The sequence below is a fragment of the Staurois parvus genome, unplaced genomic scaffold, assembly GCF_062004578.1.
Source record: "Staurois parvus isolate SC_StPar_1 unplaced genomic scaffold, SC_StPar_1.0 ptg000269l, whole genome shotgun sequence".
NCBI lineage: Eukaryota > Metazoa > Chordata > Amphibia > Anura > Ranidae > Staurois > Staurois parvus.
In genome coordinates this window covers 71,268-85,630 of record NW_028318065.1, presented here as the reverse complement: position 1 = coordinate 85,630, position 14,363 = coordinate 71,268, and the positions used below count along the sequence as shown (strand labels likewise).

Genomic DNA, 14,363 nt, shown 5'->3' with positions numbered 1-14,363 from the left:
TGCATACACTCTATCTGGTCTCCCATAGTGCACAGAACATGGAAATGCAATTATTAGTAAATATAAATTGCTAAATACCTTTTTCTCATCAGCAGTTAGAGCACTCGAGTGACTACTATCAGTGTCCAGCAGAGCACTGGTTGAAGCTTGTAGGAGGAGTTTTCATTCTCCCCGATTGTCCTATGAGGTTGCATAACCCCTGACCCTTTGTCTGGACAGCACTGATTGGTCCTGTGTTGATCTCATGCACTCTCCCAAGAAAAATAAATATCTCTAGCAATACACACAAAACTATGCATGTACGGCTTGTCCCCAAGGCTCTGTTCTATCAGCAGATGGACTGGGGACATTATTTATTTATTTCAGGTACGCCGTCCATTTACGCAGCACTTTACATATATATCGTACATTCACATCAGTCCCTAACCCTCAAGGGGCGTACAATCTAAGGTCCCTAACTTGCATTCATACATACACATACTAGGGCCAATTAAACAGGATCCAATTAACCTACCAGCGTGTCTTTGGAGTGTGGGAGGAAACCGGAGTACCCGGAGGAAACCCACGCAAGCACAGGGAGAACATGCAAACTCCATGCAGGAGGTGCCATGGTCGGGAATCGAACCCATGACCCATTTACTGCAAGGCAGATGTGCTAACCACTAAGCCACTGTGCCACCCTATTAGAAGAAGGGGAGGATTAGAGAATACAGGGTCAAACATCCTTTTTACACAATGCAGTGGATTAACCCCTTAGGTTCCACAGTGCGTATAACTAGCATGCTTTACTGCATATACAGACTCCGTGAAGACTTCAGATGACGAAACGCGTAGGGTGGAGCTTCGGATTAACGTCACTGCGTTCTGTAAGAGGCTGTTGTCTCAGCTTTATGTGATTTTAACCACTTCCTGTCCGGACACTTTTACCCCCTTCCTGTCCAGGGCAATTTTCAGCTTTCAGCGCTATCACAGTTTGAATGACAATTGCGCGGTCATGCAATACTGTACCCATATGAATTTTTTACCATTTTTTTGAGACAGATAAAGCTTTATTTTGGTGGTATTTATTCACCGCTGGGATTTTTATTTTTTTTACTATGTAAATGAAAAAGTCCAAAAATTTTGAAAAAAAGTGTTTTTTTTAATAAAATTTTGCAAATAAATAATATTTCATCCTAAATCTTGGCCAAAATTTATTCCGTTATTTTTTTAGTAAAAAAAAAAATCCAAATTAGTTTATAACCAAACATTATAATTTTTAAACATTTTTTTTTACATTTTTATTTTATTTTTTTTTATATTATTTTTTATTTTTATTTTTTATTTTTACATACTGTCACCCTAGCAGTACAGTGTCACCATGGTGACACTGTACTACTTGTGGGAGGTGATGAAGATTTTTTTTTTTTTTTTTTACACTGATTGCTTTTACACTCATATAGGATGTAAAAGCTATCATTTCTCTTTCTCTCTGTCTGCATTCTTGCAGTCATTGAGAAATACTGAGTGAGCTGTGATTGGTCACAGCTTGTCACATGGTACAAGGCTGTTGTGAATAGCCTTGTACCATGTGACCTCTGTGATCATTCACAGATTTCACACGTAGTAAGCAATGATGTCACAAGTGACATCTTGCTTACTACTTTGCATGTGATCACTGATTCGCCAATCAGTGATCACATGACCGGGACCTCGTACAGAGGTCCCGTCCGACGATCGGTGTTTCACTGTGTCCGGAGGACACAGCGGACACCGGATCGCGGTGGTGCGCGCTCCTAGGGAGCGCGCACAGCTAGAAAAGGCGGGTGCCGTTTAGGAACGGCAACCCGACCTTGGACTGCCACCGCCCTGCCGTTTATAAACAGCAGGCGGACGGCAAGAGGTTAAATGAAATGTGTTTGTTGCTAGTGTTGGCTATGACGCTGTTCCATGTGAGTGGATTATGAGTTTTTACAAATAAACGCGTCGTACGGTATCACACGATCATTTGCTTTGTTTTTCTTTTCTGAGCCTGTGTATGAAGTTCTTGGAATTCGGTCTGGAAGTTTTCGCTGCCGAATTTTAAGATCTGCAGAGTATTGCTCCCAGAGAGGATAAATAAATGTCTGGATTTCTAAGTCTTCCTGATCTGCAATATACAGTGGGGCAAAAAAGTATTTAGTCAGCCACCAATTGTGCAAGTTCTCCCACTTAAAAAGATGAGAGAGGCCTGTAATTGGCATCATAGGTAGACCTCAACTATGAGAGACAAAATGAGAAAACAAATCCAGACAATCACATTGGCTGATTTGGAAAGAATTTATTTGCAAATTATGGTGGAAAATAAGTATTTGGTCACCTACAAACAAGCAAGATTTCTGGCTCTCACAGACCTGTACCTTCTTCTTTAAGAGGCTCCTCTGTCCTGCACTCATTACCTGTATCAATGGCACCTGTTTGAACTTGTTATCAGTATAAAAGACACCTGTCCACAACCTCAAACAGTCACACTCCAAACTGCACAATGGTGAAGACCAAAGAGCTGTCGAAGGACACCAGAAACAAAATTGTAGACCTGCACCAGGCTGGGGATACTGAATCTGCAATAGGCAAGCAGCTTGGTGTGAACAAATCAACTGTGGGAGCAATAATTAGAAAATGGAAGACATACAAGACCACTGATAATCTCCCTCGATCTGGGGCTCCACGCAAGATCTCACCCCGTGGGGTCAAAATGATCACAAGAACGGTGAGCAAAAATCCCAGGACCACACGGGGGGACCTAGTGAATTACCTGCAGAGAGCTGGGACCAACGTAACATAGGCTACCATCAGTAACACACTACGCCGCCAGGGACTCAGATCCTGCAGTGCCAGACGTGTCCCCCTGCTTAAGCCAGTACACCTCTGAAGTTTGCTAGAGAGCATTTGGATGATCCAGAAGAGGATTGGGAGAATGTCATATGGTCAGATAGAACCAAAATAGAACTGTTTGGTAGAAACACAACTTGTCGTGTTTGGAGGAGAGAGAATGCTGAGTTGCATCTAAAGAACACCATACCTACTGTGAAGCATGGGGGTGGCAACATCATGCTTTGGGGCTGTTTCTCCGCAAAGGGACCAGGACGACTGATCCATGTACAGGACAGAATGAATGGGGCCATGTATCATGAGATTTTGAGTGCAAACCTCCTTCCATCAGCAAGGGCATTGAAGATGAAACATGGCTGGGTCTTCCAACATGACAATGATCCCAAACACACCGCTCGGGCAATGAAGGAGTGGCTTCGTAAGAAGCATTTCAAGGTCCTGGAGTGGCCTAGCCAGTCTCCAGATCTCAACCCCATAGAAAACCTTTGGAGGGAGTTGAAAGTCCGTGTTGCCCAGCGACAGCCCCAAAACATCACTGCTCTAGAGGAGATCTGCATGGAGGAATGGGCCAACATACCAGCAACAGTGTGTGCCAACCTTGTGAAGACTTACAGGAAACGTTTGACCTCTGTCATTGCCAACAAAGGATATATAACAAAGTATTGAGATGAACTTTTGATATTGACCAAATACTTATTTTCCACCATAATTTGCAAATAAATTCTTTCCAAATCAGCCAATGTGATTGTCTGGATTGATTTTCTCATTTTGTCTCTCATAGTTGAGGTCTACCTATGATGCCAATTACAGGCCTCTCTCATCTTTTTAAGTGGGAGAACTTGCACAATTGGTGGCTGACTAAATACTTTTTTGCCCCACTGTACAACATCAACAAGCTGAGAGAGGAATAATTTGAAAAGCTGGTCATCGCTTAATCTTCCTGCAGAGTATTGCTCCCAGAGCAAACAAATGCAATTGCTGGTTTATAATTTAACAGGCAATTTGCTCTGGTGAGTTTATTCATTTCTGTTGGTGGTGGATTCTTATGGTGATGGATATTTGTCACTGTTGATGAAAAAAAAAAGGTTTTTTTATTGACTTTTTTTGGTCATTAATTTATTCACTGTTTTATTTATTACTGTTTTATTTAAATATTTAATTTTGATAGTGCGTCCTTTTTTTTGTTTTTAAGACTGATTTTACTGTTGTGGGTTTAGTAACACTTTAAAGTGAACCTGTGCCCAGGTCATGACAATTTAAAGTATTTAATTATTCTGTACACGCAGTAAAAGCATTTTAAAACATGCCCTCATTCACCTCTGTATCTTTGAGCACTTTTGGAGGAAATTAATTTTCAAAGTTCACAGGCGCTGAAATCTTAGGGTTTTTTTTTTTTGCAGATCATGGCAGGCTATCGACCCTCCTAATGTTAACACATGACAAGCTTTTAGGCCTCAATCACACAGGCGTGCTGTTACATACACCTGTGCAAAGGGCTGTCTTTACCTGCAGAGAAGGCACAGGTGTTCCGTGCCGCCACGTGGAGTCACTGTTCAAATCGGTGAGAAGCAGATCGATGCACAGACCTCCAAGTGCATCCCTAAGTGATCATCCAGGCAGGGCAAATGCGTTGTGATCCTTGTATTGGTCTTGCACATATGTATATTCACGGATGACCCTTTGCACATGTATACAGGACAGTATTCCCATGTGAATGCAGCCTTAGAAAGCAACTAAAACTTCACTTCAGAGTTTTGTTGCGATCTTTGAGAATAAATAACTTTACATTAACCCCTTCCACCACTGCTTTCTGGTCCTTTAGGAGGTTCTAAATGCTGAGAGGCGGAGGCAGGCATTCTGATCATGTCACCGCTGTGATTAGCAGTCTCAGTGGTCACATGATTGGAAAGCTCCCGAATGCAAATATGCATCAGGAGCTTTCCGGTACCACCCGCTGAAAGGTTGCATATATGCGCACAGCTGGCAGGAAGAGGTTAAAAGCAGCTAAAGTGGTCAGGGAGGCTTATTTTATTTAAAGCTCTTTAAGGCCTCTATCACACTGACCCCTAAAATCTTCACGTTTTTATGTTTCTTTTTTTTGTTTTTTTTTTCCTGATCTAAATTGTTTTTAATGTGCTCTACACAGGCGCACAAAGCTGTGCTGCATATAGATCAGTAAAAAATGCAAACTTCAGCATGGCTGGACAGTCTTTTACACGTGTGTGTACATGCACAACTGCGTGCATATGAAACAACCCAAGAAAAGCTAGAAGAATTTTTATGCGCATTTATTATACAGCCCATGCTTGCATTTATACGCTGGAATTTTCTGCCAGGATTCTTCCGTTCATACAGCAGTATTGTGTCCAAGTACACTTACTGCTTGTTAACAACTACCCACTTGCGCAATGCATATATGCGTCAGTACGATGGGTGGGCTTTAACATTGAACTGCAGCATATATACCTTTTAGCTGGATCCACTGTTCTGTGACCTTGACCGAAACACATGGAGTGCTGTTTAGAGCACCAACCTTAGATCCATCCTGTGACTCGCTCTTAGTGGGTGCCAGCTCATCTTGGGCTGGAGCCATTCTTTCTTCATAGATTTGGCTGTCCTTGGTGTGCAGCATCCAACTTTTGCTGCTAGATGCTCTAGAGTGGGGGTGTCAAACTGCGGCCCTCCAGTTGTTGTGCAACTACAAATCCAATGAGGCATGGCAGGGCTGACCGTTAAAAGCATGACTCCCAAAGGCAGGGGCATGATGGGACTTGTAGTTTCTAAGCAGCTGGAGGACCGCAGTTTGACACCTGTGCTCTAGAGCACAGGTGTCAAACTGGCGGCCCTCCAGTTGTTGCCAAACTACAAATCCCATGAGGCTTTGCAAGATTGACAGCTACAAGTATGACTCCCAAAAGTAAAGGCATGATGGGACTTGTAGTTTTTCAACAGCTGGAGGGCTGCCAGTTTGACACCCCCACTCTAAAGCATCTAGCAGCAAAAGTTGGATGCTACATACCAAGGACAGCCAAATTTATGAAGAAAGAATGGCTCCAGCCTGTTCCCTCCATAGCCACGCCCCTGTGATGTGTTTCTACTATTAAGTGTTACTAAATCCACAACAGTTAAATCAGTCTGTATATGCAGTATAGCATGCTTGTTATACTCACTGTGGAAAAAGGCTGCTTGACCCTTTATTCTCTGTTTCTAACCTTTTTCAAGCGACTGCCACTTATCTCCAGACTGAACTGTAGGCATTCACGTGCTCAGTTTGGTGTATATTGCTAGAGAGGTTTTTCTTTTCTTGGGAGAGTACATGTGATCAGCCCAGGGCCAATCAGCACTATCCAGACAGAGGTCAGGGGATTTTCATCCTCCTAGAGCAGAAAGAAAACTCCTACAAGCTTTAGCTAGTGCTGGGCTGGACACAGATAGAAGCCACAAGACTGCTCTAACTGCTGATGAGAAAAGGTATTTAACCGTTTATATTTACTAAACTAATTGTGCTTCCATGTACTGTGGGAGACCAGATATACTGTAGTGGATTAAGGGTTCTGGGTTTAGTAACACTTTAAGCCCTATGGGTGGGGTAAAACGCATCAGTAGGTGTGTCCTGGAAGGAGATGGGCTAAAGCCATTCTTCACTCATAGATTTGGCTGTCTTTGGTGTGCAGTGTCCCACTTTTTGCTACTAGCTCCTTGTCACTGTTTATGATCGGAAGCTGGTAGTACAGGTTCTAGGTCATATGACCACTATGACGGGCAATCATAGTGATCACATGATCAAGAAGTCTGCCTGTAATTCAGGGCATTCATCACTTCTTAAATGGCAGGGGGGTGGCATTATATAAATAGTTTAGAGCCCATATGGACACAGTTGCACTTTTAAAGGCAATTCAGCTTCACCCGTGTGCTAAAGTACTGCCTGCATCCATGCAGTTGTGACCTCTCACCTATCTATCCTTTATTATGCTTGATGTATTTAACCACCTCCCGTCCGGCCATTGTATATAAACGGCCGGACGGTGGCACTGCAGGGTCGGGTGGCTGTTTATAAACGGCCTCCCCGCACCCTGCTTGTGCGCGCTCCCTGGGAGCGCGCAGCTCCGCAATCCGGTGCCCGTTGTGTCCTCCGGACACAGTGAAACACCGATCGCCGGTCGGGACCTCTGTACGAGGTCCCGATCATGTGATCACTGATTGGCCAATCAGTGATCACATGCAAAGTAATAAGCAAGATGTCACTTGTGACATCATTGCTTACTACGTGTGAAATCTGTGAATGATCACAGAGGTCACATGGTACAAGGCTATTCACAACAGCCTTGTACCATGTGACAAGCTGTGGCCAATCAGAGCTCACTCAGTAGTTCTCAATGGCTGCAAGAATGCAGACAGAGAGAAAGAGAAATGATTGTTTTTACATCCTATATGGGTGTAAAAGCAATCAGTGTTTACAAAAAAAAAAAAAAAAAAAAAACTTCATCACCCCCCCCCCCCCCCACAAGTAGTACAGTGTCATCATGGTGACACTGTACTGCTAGGGTGACAGTATGTAAAAAACAAATAATATAAAAAGGGAAAAAAAGTTTAAAAATTATAATTTTTGGTTATAAACTAATTTTGGCTTATTTTTTTTTTTTTAACTAAAAAGATAATGGAATAAATTTTGGCCAAGATTATGATGAAATATTATTTATTTGCAAAATTTTATAAGAAAAACACTTTTTTTCAAAATTTTTGGACTTTTTCATTTACATAGCAAAAAAAATAAAAATCCCAGTGGTGAATAAATACCACCAAAATAAAGCTTTATCTGTCTCAAAGATGGTAAAAAATTTATATGGGTACAGTGTTGCATAACCGCGCAATTGTCATTCAAAGTGTGATAGCGCTGAAAGCTGAAAACTGCCCTGGACAGGAAGGGGGTAAAAGTGTCCGGACAGGAAGTGGTTAAAGTGACTTTGTCAACAGAAGACCTACCTATTCTGCGGCTTGTTTGTTGAAATGCTGAATCTTCGGTGCTTGGCAGCCAGTGCAGGTATACCTGCATCCCCTATCCTGTGAAATTGTTCCTTCCACCAGCTTGTATAACCTGTAGTTGCTTACAAAGGCATTGGTAGAAAATAAAGCTTGTGGTGGGGGAGAAGGTATTCCAAACACCTGGAAATGTGGGCATACTTGCAGCAGCCAGCAAGCACCGAAAAGGTGGCATTTCAACAAACAAGACCCCCAGAAAGGTAAGCATAGAGCCTCTTTTGATCCAATTTGACCCAATTCAATTTACGCAAAAAAAAAGTCTGCCATCCAAAAGAAACCTGTTGCAGATATAGAGTAAGCATCCAGAGGTGTCTGCCCATACCTGCTGCAGCCTCTGAGCTTCTCCTTCTACAGCCAAATGCCATGCTGACAGGCTCAGCTTGGACAGTTCTGGGTGCTGACAGAGCTTGCCATTACCTTTTTTATGTGCTACACAATTCTGTTGGCCTACTGCTATGATAGACTTCTTCACCAACCAATAGGAATATGCAGAAAACTGAAAGGGGCAGAAAACAATCTTCGTTACTGTCGACTAGTGCCAGAATTTTGCCAGTCAGAATGCGTATGGAATCTTTATTTTTTATTTAAAAAAAAGAACAAAAAATGCTAATATTTTTAGTTCACACAAATTCAGAATAATCTCCACATTTTCTATTACACAAAAAAGAACTTTTATGGCTCATCAGTTTAAGCCTAAATAATGGGTGTAAACTATTTCTTCTACTTCCTTTTTTATGCATTTGATATTTTTTTTTTTTTTTTTTTAGTTAAAGCATATGTAAACCTTTACAGTGAGTTTCTCTTACTTTCTCCCTTTTGGTCGGTTACGCTCCTTTCCCACTTTGTTCAGCTCAGCAGTGGATTTGTCTGCTGAGCAGAATGGGTAGATGACAGGTCCATGTCTGCTAAACTATGCAGAGCAGACACGGACACGGCTCTATGGGCTGTTGGATGTGAACAGACCAGCTGTCCACTTACACTGACTGCCCTCCGATCCGATCTGCCCTGCATAGGCAGATGGGAACAGATATCTGTTTTTACCATGTCAGAGTGGAGCTAGGCAGGTGTAAAAAGACACAAGACCATTTGCATTCAACACTCCATAGATGAGAATGGAGGGTCCAAAACGGACAGGCGGACCCAATCAGACTGATTGTGTGAAAGGAGCCAAATATACTATTAACCCTTTTGCTGCTAGATCCGTTTTTGTGGTTTTTTTTACACACATGACTATAAAATCATTCTAGGCTGAAGATTACATAAAACCCCAAAACATATTTTTTGAAAGCAGACACTGCCAGAAATATTGGTAGTTCCAATAGTTAATGCCACAGTTTGTGAAACATAAAATTTCAGTAAAAAATACACTAAAGTTATATTTTAGGGTACACAAATGCAATAAATTACCCAGTATAGGGTAAAATATAAAAGAGTTTGCACTGAGTAAATAGATGCCTATCATGTTGAGCCTTAAAATTGCATGCGCCTGTAAAATGTTGACAAACTTCAGTAACCTATATTTTCCATAGATGGCGCTTTAAAAGCCTCTAAGTCAACAGTTTAGCGTTACCCAGGAGATTTGGTGCTAAAATTATTGCTTACTTTGGTATACATAGGTAATATGTGACTTGTAGTGCAGTCAACGTTTTCGTGCATAGGTGCCCCTGATGTGTGTATTTACATTCGTATTGGGAGGGATTGTAAGTACTTGGATGTAACTTTTAATTTTTTTTTTTTAATTAATGACAGCTCCCCAGCACATATAGATGTGCTCAAAAGTTTACATACTCTGGCAAAAATTTTGACATTTGGGCAGTGATATTGAAAATATGACTGATCATGCCAAAAAAAAGTATTTTATTTAAGGATAGTGATCATATGAAGCCATTTTATGATCACATAGTTGTTTGGCTCCTTTTTAAATCATAATGATAACAGAAATCACCCAAATGGCCCCAATAAAAAGTTTACATATCCTGGAATGTTTGGCCTTGGTACAGACACACAAGGTGACACACACACAGGTTAAAATGGCAATTAAGGTTAATTTTCCACATCTGTGGCTTTTTAAACTGCAATTAGTGTCGTTGTATAAATAGTCAATGAGTTTTAGCTCTCGCGTGGTTGCACTGAGCAGGCTAGATGCTGAGCTATGGGGATCATAAAACAACTATCAAAAGATCTGCGTAATGAGGTAATGAAACTTTCATTAAGATGGAAAAGGATATAAGATGATATATACAAAGCCTTGAACATGCCAGTCAGTACTGTTCAGTCACTTATTAAGAAGTGGAAAATTCGGGGATCTCTTGATACCAAGCCAAGGTCAGGTAGATTAAGAAAGATTGCAGCCAAAACTGCCAGAAGAATTGTTTGGGATACAAAGAAAAATCCACAGGTACTTCAGGAGAAATACAGACTGCCCTGGAAAGACAGTGTGGTTGTTTCAAGGAGTATAATATGACGATACTTCAACAAAAATGAGCTGCATGGTCGAGTTGCCAGAAAGAAGCCTTTTCTGCACCAATGCCACCAAAAAAACATGGTTACAATATGCCCAACAACACTTTGACATGCTGCACAGCTTCTGGCACACTATAGTGTGGAGTGATGAGACCAAGATACAGCTTTATGGTCACAACCATAAGCACTGTGTTTGGAGAGGGGTCAACAAGGCCTAAAGCAACAAGAATACCATCCCCACTGTCAGGGCTTTTTTTCTCAGAGGAAAGGTGGTGGAACTCCCCCACCCAAACCTGGCCACGCCCCCATCAAACCCTAGGACCACCCCTTTAGAGAACAGGAATGCAAGTAAAATTTGGGAGGGGCTTCCGATGACATCATTTCCCGTACATACCATATAAGGGAAATGATGTCATCGGACCCCCGGCTGCCTCTTGCATGATCTGCATGAAACACATGCATAGATATAAAATGACTAATGTACTGACACCAGAAACACATGCATAGATATAAAATGACTAATGTACTGACACCAGAAACACATGCATAGATATAAAATGAATACCGTACTGACACCAGAAACACACGCATAGATATAAAATCAGTACCGTACTGACACCAGAAACACATGCATAGATATAAAATGACTAATGTACTGACACCAGAAACACATGCATAGATATAAAATCAGTACCGTACTGACACCAGAAACACACGCATAGATATAAAATCAGTACCGTACTGACACCAGAAACACATGCATAGATATAAAATCAGTACCGTACTGACACCAGAAACACACGCATAGATATAAAATCAGTACCGTACTGACACCAGGAACACATGCATAGATATAAAATCATGGCAGGCCGTTTGTAAACGTCCAGCATAGATATAAAATCAGTCTAGCATGCATGTGTACCCTGTCTGGTAGATGTGCCTGCTCCTACAGGCTCCCCTAGGGTTGCCACCTTTTCCTCCAAAAAATACCGTCCATCACTGAATTTATCTTTCCTGTTCCTCATGCACAGGAGGGGCGCTCTCGATCGGCGCCGCTGAGCGCTGAGCAATTGCGTTCTGAAATAGTTTAGGTGGGCTCAGGTGGGTGAGGATAGTTTAGGTGGGCTCAGATAGTTTAGGTGGGCACAGGTGGTTGGGATAGTTTAGGTGGGCACAGGCTGGGGAGAGAGTAAAAATTTAGAGCAATACATGATACTGCAGTCAGTGACAGGGAGCCGAGCGCAGCTTACCTACTCCAAGCTGTACGGCCCCTGCGTCCACGCTGTCACTGCCGTTGATGTCGCCGCGCCGCCCCCGATGTTTACACGCCGGCGGGGGGGGGCGGTGAAGCGTGCATAGTGTCCTCGCCCATCGTCCGCGCCCCCGATGTTTACACGCTGGCGGTAGAGGGGGGGGGGGTGAAGCGTGCATGTCCCCGCTCACCGGCTGTGAGCAGCGGCAGTGACAGGTGCCGGGCACGCGCAAGCATGACATAAACAAGCCGCGTCCGGCACCTGTCACTTTCGCTGCTCTGCATAGCTTGTCAGCTCTGCAGAGGCAGTCGGTGAGCGGGGACAAGAAGAAAAAGGTGGCGGAACGCAGTACCGCCGCGTTCCGGCAGAAAGAAAGCCCTGCCCACTGTGAAGTATGTTGATGGCTCACTGATGTTTTGAGAGTGTCTGAGCTCTAAAGGAATGGAAAAACTGGGGAAAATTGATGGCAAGATTAATGCAGGAGGCTATCAGAAAATACTGGCAGACAATTTGCATTCTGCACGAAAGCTGTGCATGGGACTCTCTTGGACTTTCCAGCACAACAATAAGCCTAAGCACTAGGCCACTTTGACCATCCAGTGGATGCATCATCGAAAGGTGAAGGTTCTCGAGTGGCCATCACAATCTCCTGACCATAATATCATCAAGCTGCTCTGAGGAGATCTCAAATGTGCGGCTAATGCAAGATGACCAAAGACTTTGCATGACTTGGAGGTCAAGCTGAATGGACAGCTATGCCACCTGCAAGAATTCTGGGCTTCATACATTACAAAAGACTGCACACTGATATTGATGCTAAAGGGGGCAAGGCACAGTATTAAGAATGAAGGGTATGCAGACTTTTGAACAGGGGCCATTTCGTTTGTTTTATTGTTGGCATGTTTTGTTTTATCATTGTGCTATTCTATTATGACCTACAGTTGAATATGAATCACATAAGAAATAAAAGAAATGTGTTTTGACTGCTCACTTTTGTTTTCTTTAACCAGTTCCCACCTCGCCAATAGCAGAATGACGGCCGAGCTGAACTCTCGTTGATCCGGGTGGGCGTCACATGAAAGCCTTCTTGGATTGCGCCCAGTGCGTGCCTGCGCTGTGGCGAGATTGGTCACTGGCTGTGTACCTCGGACACAGCTGATGACAGATCTGTGTACTGGCCCATTGCCAGTACCATGTAACCTGCATCCTCTCTCTGCTCTCTCCCTCCTCACAGGCCATATTGATAGCAGTGAGAGCCATTGGCTTCTGATACTGTTGTCACTCAAATCCTGTGTCCAGGGGACAAGCCAAGTCACGCTGTCAATGTCTATAGACTCCAGCAGTGCAGCTCAGGATCAAGCCTCCCCAAGTGCCCCCATAGGTAGATGCTTCCTATAGGGGGACTTACTGAAGAGGAGCCAGGAGTGCCGGTAGGGGACACCAGAAAAGGAGGATCAAGGCTCCTTTGTGCAAATTCATTGCACAGAGCAGATGAGTATAACATGTTGATTATTTAAAAAATAAGGTCTACAGTCACTTTAATTACCTCCAAATTGCTTATCTATGAACTGGTGGTAATTCTTTTTTAATCTGCCATAGCGACAGATTCTATCTGAATCCGGTGTACATGTTGGTACTGGTACTGAAACTTGTGCAAAACTTTCATGAATTTGGTGCAAGTCATGGTAAAGGGACCATACTGCAAGAAAAGTGCCCTTATTGCTTTATTGTATTCCCTCAAAATGTGATATAGCAGGATCACCAGGTGAAAATAAAAATAAAAAAAAAAAAGTATGAAAGATGAATGCATCCAAAACATCTAAGCCAGTCGTTCTTAACCTGGGTTCGATCGAACCCCAGGGGTTCGGTGAGTCAGTCTCGCGGGTTCGGCGGAGGTGAAGACCCACACCCGACTCATATGATTCGTGCAGTAAATATTCATTATTATGTTTTTGTTTTTGTGTGAAAATCATGTTTTAATGGTTTTGTTCTTTGTTCTTAACGGTTTTGTTCATTTTGTGCACCTATGTATAAATATATACCTAAATATATACCTATGTTTTGAATTTTAAAAATCATATTTTATTTTTCCAATTAAGAAGGGTTCGGTGAATGCGCATATGAAACTGGTGGGGTTCAGTACCTCCAACAAGGTTAAGAACCACTGATCTAAGCTGTAGTATATTACATTAGATACACTTGGTTTATTGTACAAGAGGCTGACATGCCCCTATGTGTAGTATTGGTGGTTAGTGATTAACCCTGATACCTCCTTAGCCAGCACATACGAACCTGAAAGCCCCTAGAGCTGAGTAATTCCAGGCTCCTTCAACGCAGAGATTATCCAATAGGGGTTCTCCAGTTTCCACCTGCTGTGATTTCTTAATCACTGAGGAGTGGGACCCAGATCACAGATGAGCTCCACACTCAGGGAATGAACTGGGAAGGGGGAGACACTACTTTTCTGTAAAGTTGTTCAATCACTCCTACATACTGGCAATCTAAAACACTTCTACTAAAAGTGTATGTCAGAGGAAAAGAAAATGGAGTGTATCTCTGCACACACATTTTCCCTTGCTTTTGTCTCTTTAAAAATACATCAGGTACAGAAGCATACCCATTGGTCCTGCCAGCATTTCTGCACTAACATCTAAAACAGTGCTCAGTTCTTCTTTCCAAACTGCAGAATTCCCCCCCCACACACACACACACACACACACACACACACTACTCATCTGCATAACATAAGGGGAGGTG

General features: G+C 42.7%; 1 protein-coding gene across 2 annotated transcripts in view; it reads left to right on the top strand.

Moving 5' to 3' along the window:
- The window catches only part of BIN3 (bridging integrator 3), a 90,868-nt gene that overhangs the window by 18,132 nt on the left and 58,373 nt on the right, over positions 1-14,363 (top strand). The gene's annotated exons all lie outside the window — the stretch shown is intronic.